Consider the following 6171-nt stretch of genomic DNA (forward strand, 5'->3'; position numbering starts at 1 on the left):
GTGGAGGACTGCCGTCTTAGCCACTGTGTCACAGGCAGCCATTTAGCTTTGCTTGCAGAGGTCAAAGTTGAGCTGGGTTGAACTTTGACAGCTGCGTGATATGATGCGCTTTCATATGGCCAATAGCAGCGTTGGGAAATTCAGCTTGAGCTGTCTGCCAAGCTGACGGACTGCAAACGTGTGTCGGTGTTTCAGAAGGTAAATATGGAGTCGGACCGCGCAGTGAAGTGAGAGCAGACTGAAATCAGGACTATGCATATATTTGAATTGCCATTAAATTTGAGTTCCCTGTGCATGATGTTGCTGATTCCAGATCAAGTCACACGGTTTATTAAGAGCAGAATAACACGCAAACAATAAGCTCCTTATATCTGGGAGCCAATCTGCGTGGAGAGTGAGATGACATAAATAAAAGAAGTAGATATTTCTGATGCACCTGAAGTCTGGAGGCAAGCTTTTGACCTCAGGTTTAACACATCTCTAAGAGATAAACTAATGCTTTCGCTGCGGGATTCAGCAGGTTTCAGCAAAGTGCAAATTTAATGAGCTTTCACTGTAATTTGACCCCCCAGTCTGCGCAGTCCATTGGACAAATATTTAACGGATTGTGTTGTGTGACCAAGTTGCCTTCAGAAGTTTGTCCTCCTGTTTGATAATTGGACATAAAGAGGTAGTTGGCTAAATACGCATCTTTGGGCCTGAGGTTTATAAACAGTTTATCTTTAGAACGTTGACTTTTAATGATTGTTTTCACCTGATAAAGAAATGCGAGTAATCCATCAGCCTTTATTCTGTCTGCGTGGCTCAGAGCAGATTTATTTGGAACGTGTGGCAGCACGGCCGATTAACATTTAGATATGAGATGCGAAGAAAAGAAGAGAAAGATAAATCTGAAGGGAAAAAAAAAAGTCTTGCAAGCTGAAATGGGGATTATTGCAAAGGGGAAGGGAAGGAAGGGAGGGTGGGGGGGGCAAAATCTGAAATCCTTGGCCCATCAGTGTCACACTTTTAGTCTGCTGGGTGTGAACCTGCAGCTCATCCAGGCATCGCTCTCCCCGCTCTCTTCCCCCCGCCGACACCGCAAAGATAATGAGCTTAGATGTTTTTAAGATGTATTTTTGCACACGTCTTTGGCGGGGATTGTAGTTTAAAGTTAATAACGCTTGTCTGCTGCTTTCGCCAACAGACTGCTGGAGAAAGCTGACTTGACAGGCTAAAAAGCCCGCGGATGCCACATTAATTCTTGACAATGATCATAACTGTACAATGCGATTAACTCTGCAGACACTGAAACAGCTGAGGAAGCAGCAGATCATTTAGATCCGATCCCTTTGATGTTTTTTTTTTTCTTCTTCTTCTTCTTTCGGTGTAGAGAGTGCAAAGCTGTTTAAGATCTCTTGATCATTATTTAGACTTATCCAACTTTGATGGCACCTTTGCGTGCGACGCATGGAAAATATTTGTGTACAAACTACAAAGGGAAAGATACCGTCTGTCTGTTTTTATGACATTAAAAACAGCTCCGCTTAAGGTCTGCAATTTACTCGGAAGTCTGTCGGGTTATATCCAGTCCTTCAGCATATTTATATAAGTATCATTAAAGGTAGTCACATTTTTATAGCCACCAGCTTCAGCTTATTTATTGGGATTTTACATGATAGACGAACATAAATTAGTGCCTATCTGGAGCAGAGGAAAAATCATCATGACGTTTAGGTGTCAATACCGCTGCAGGGACATCTGGTGCGTTTCTAGATTAATGCTCTCCGCAGCATTCAGTCAACTTAGCCTTGTTTGGATAGGTTGGGTAGATTCACAGTGGATCATAACATCCTGACTGACAGATTGGAAAGTGATTTCTGGCACTGTGCTAAATTGATTCTGATCTTACGTAGAAGATTGAGCATACTGCCACTACAAAAACATCACAGGGCTCCAGCTTATAGCCACATTGTTTGAAAATCTATATGATGCCGCTAGATCAGAGGATGGAGGACTGACTCCTACAGCATCTTTGCTGATTAGATACAACTTTAATTTTTTTTGTTGTTGTTGTCATCACATGGCAATAGTGAACTACAGCCACGGTCCTGGCGTCAGCTGAAATTTCGAGAAAAATCAGTAATCAGTTCCAGATAATGTAGGCTCAGAAATCACAACTAGTCTTTAACAGCCAAATAACTTCGATCAATAAATCAACCAGCTAACCGCGTAAAAAAAGCAAACAAAAAAAAAAAACAACATTGCCAGAGTAAAGGGCTTCCTACATAGCACAGAACGCACAAATATTGGTGGACGCCTTTATTTTCAGTAGGTTATATTGCAGTAATATTATCTTTACAAGTCTCTGTAAAAATCAATCGGGCGATGTCTCATCCAAAATGCGGCCGCCAGACTCTTGACCAACCACAGACATGGATCACATTGCACTAGTTCCTTTAATACCTGCACTGGCTTCCTGTTTTTCAAAGGATATAATTTAGATTCTCCTTCTTCTGCGCTATAAATAGTCTGCGGCTGACATACGTTTTAGTGTTGCTGCTCAGATATGAACCATGGCATGTAAACATTATTGAGTGTCTGATGAAGCACACTTATTTCTATAGCATTGCCGTCATGCAGATTTGTTTGGTCTAATTTAGATATTTGACATTTTCTATTTCTATTGAATTCTGTACCAAGTTTTAAAGCTTTTTTTTTTGTGATGCTTATGTTTGGATTTGTTTTGGTGTTATTTTTTATTTTTTTTATCTCAGATGTTTTATTTTTATCTATTTTGAATTAGCTTGTGGATAAATGGTGCTGAACAAGTCCGCTTGCCTCCTTCCACAGCACTTTTCCGTTTATTTGTAAATTAAAATTCTCCGATAAATGAAATGGACTAAAACGGTGACGTCGAGAGAAAAGTGTTTTTTACTGGATCTTATTAATGAATCTTAAAAAAACATTTATCATATATCATTTTTCCTGCCCCCTGTAAAACTTTGCTATATTTACTGTTAGTTTTTCACCATCATTTCCAATAAAATAAAGATTGTTTGTAATGCGGCAGAAAGGATTCATGGTTCTTTGTAAATTTGTACTTTTGTAAAAAGAATGAAACAAACTAAGAAATATTTAATCAGCAACCACTTTTACATCTATTGTAATTTAACCAAATTTGAGCAATTTAGCAATTTTAGCATTGTGTGTTAAAAAGAGGCCAGATTAAATTGTTTTAGTAGGGAACTGTGGCTGCACACCATCTGTTGTGTGTAAATACAAAATAACTTTTAAAGGACATTCTAGATCTGAGCGACGCTTTTAGTTGTCGAAATGAAAAGAGTGCCTTATTTTTGAAGTTAGTATTCATGAAGATGGGAACTGTCAGAAGACTAAATTGCATAAATAAGAGTTGTTCTTTTCCTTTATTTATTTATTTTTTATTTTTCCTCAGTACTTTTTTTTTTTTTTTTAAATAAACATACCAAAAAGACAGAGTTAAAAGAAACCTTTAAGATATCGGAGGGGGGGGGAGTATAGTTGAAAGTTCTCCACAAGGACAAGCTTACGCAACATTTCCCAGCCACAGACAGACCCGTTTTTTATTCCGAAGAGTACTTATAACTGTAAAATGTCCGTCTATCTGAAGCCGATTCAAGCCCTGCGAGGTCAACGTGGGGCCTTTGGCTTCGCTCGCTGAGCAGGTCTCTGTTTCGTGTAAGGTGCCAGGGGATCCTTTTGCTCCATCATAATGACCAGTTTGCCCTGGGCTTTGCTCTGTGATGATGCAAGAAACTAGGACAGAGGTGCAGTGCTGAGAGTGAAAAGATTTCAGGGATTTGCAGTTGGAGTGTAGCAGTGTCAGAGGTCTTTAATACCCCGGTCGCACTGTTCTACATCTGCAAGTTTGTGCTGCATTCAAGGATAAACAGCTTAACTGTGCTTTTTTTTTTTTTTTTTTTTTTTTTGAAAAAAAAAATGACAAGCTTTATTATTTTTGAGCATTTCTGACAACCAGAACAAAATATTTTTGCACAACATCAGCTCTCCATCCTTCAGCACGTGCTGATAAGGCAATATAAAGCAGCATACTGCAAGCTTTTGCTTTAGTCATTAAAAATGTTCAGGTGTTGGCGGCTAAAATGTGATCCCTTGAAAATCTTTTCCAGAACCAATCTTGTTTGGACTTCATTTTCTTTTAGTAAAAACGGCAGATGAGTCACAGCTAAAGGTTTGAGATGCAGTGAGTCACACATACAGTGTGGGGCAACTGTGGCTCATTGGTAATCACCTTGCAATCAGAAGACTGTAGGTTCATTTCCAACATGTTGGAACTGAACCTTAACCCCAGGTTACCTGCTGATCTGCATTTCCGTGTGTGTGTGTGTGTGTGTGTGTGTGTGAATGGGTATTGTTAGCGTAAAGTACTTTGAGTGACTAGTATACCTGAAACTGGTGCTCCATAAATTAATTTACCATTTGGTGCAAGACATGCAGAGTGCTTTAAACTCAAGAATTTCAAAAGATGAAGAGTTGAACGCTGGGTAGCTAGACTTAGGAAATACGAATAATCTGTAGTATGCTTAAATGCGCTATACAAATGAATACAACTTTTGTGATATCAAGATTGACATGTACACACCGTTGGAGTCATGTCAATTTGTTAGAGTTGTTAACATGTTTAACGGCATTCATTAGCCGATTCCACCAACACGACGGAGCAACAAATCAAAAATCACCTTCTTGGTTCATCTCAAGAGTCTCATATGTGAATTCTGGCACCTTTTGTTCTGGTTGTCTTAATATCAGAATGCATTTTCCGGAAGAAGTCACAAAATGACGACATTTGAACAGCACTCGGCGAGACAGACTTCACTTTGACAAGAAAGACGATAGGATATCTTAAAATGTCAGGTCAAATGATGTAGGAAAGGGTCTGGTTCGTTTAGCATACCGATGTGAATTGACTTTTGTCTACATTGCATTGTAAGCGGAGAAACTTAACCTTTAAGTCTTTTAAACAGGATCTTTTCTGTGTGGAAGATGTGGTGTGTTTATTTGTTGTTTTTCTTCTTTTACTTTTAGATAGCACAGATAGCTTTCTTTGTCTTCCTTTCGCATGCAGGCGAACCTCGATGTGCTCGGAAAAGTTTGCCGGAACTCGCCTCAAGGACGACGACATGCAGATTTTTATAGCATCCGAGTCGACACATCCTCCCAAAGACGCAATTTCCATAGAGTACCCCGTTCCCGATCCATTTTCATAAAATCTGAATTCATTTATTGACTTTACCTGTGGACGGTATTGAATATTCAGAACATGTCAGGAAAAAGTGGCATGTACACGCACATTAATACAAGTCAGAATGTTCTCCTCTGAAACAATTCCACGAAATGCAAATGATGCAGGTGACCTTGCCTGGCAGGGAAATGAAAGGAAAAGAGCGCCCACATTGTTGTCAACAGAAGCTGAGGAACCAGAAAACATTCCCTGGAGGCAAACCGGAACATCTCTATTCCACCTCCCTTTGCCTTTCCTGGTTGGGGGCGGTGGGAGGAAAAAAAAGAAGAAGAAGGGATTCAAAATGAAAGATTGCAAGTTATTAGAATATTGACACATTTTAATGCAACTCTGTTCTTCCGACTAAAGCAGGTGTTATATGCATAGGGAGGCGTTGTGTTTTTTAAGTATGTTGCGTGGTGGATGAGTTGTCCGCCGTCGGTGAATAATGGATTGAGTGATTTAAAGGAAAGGTGAGGCGGTGGTGGGTGAATTCAATCATGGACTGAGACGGTGGAAACTACAAAGATAACAGCTAAACAGTGTTTTATATGCACGGTATTCCTAATTCATGCAAAAGGAGACTCGTCTAGGTTGGATTTTAGACATGTGTTTTTAATAAATATTCTACATTTCCAACCTGTGATTTACTAAATGCATTTGTAGACGTTTTTATAACTGTTCGCACGTCCAAACGAAGCATTGAGTAATAAAATGAAAATACAACAGTAGAGCAACAGTGCAGCCTGGTCTTCTTATCTAATCGATGTTTCAGAGAAGTGCGAGTTTCTTCGAGAAATGATTGTTTTGTGCTATGAAGAGGAAAGACTCGAGCTGAATGTAGAGACCGCCACAATACGTGAACATCTAAAGCAGAGGTTCTTAACCTGGGTTCGATCAAACCCCAG

The 6171-nt window shown here is 39.6% G+C and overlaps 1 long non-coding RNA gene across 1 annotated transcript in view; it reads left to right on the forward strand.

Annotated features, from left to right (window-relative positions):
• The window catches only part of LOC106960630 (uncharacterized), an 81002-nt gene extending 75100 nt beyond the window's left edge, over positions 1 to 5902 (forward strand). The window contains exon 4 of the long non-coding RNA XR_001427609.1: positions 5108 to 5902. This is a non-coding gene — a long non-coding RNA (uncharacterized LOC106960630). The remainder of the gene's footprint in view (positions 1 to 5107) is intronic.
• Positions 5903 to 6171: the final 269 nt, after the last annotated feature.

The sequence above is a fragment of the Poecilia latipinna genome, unplaced genomic scaffold, assembly GCF_001443285.1.
Source record: "Poecilia latipinna isolate Pla-1442-1.1 unplaced genomic scaffold, P_latipinna-1.0 Scaffold1203, whole genome shotgun sequence".
NCBI lineage: Eukaryota > Metazoa > Chordata > Actinopteri > Cyprinodontiformes > Poeciliidae > Poecilia > Poecilia latipinna.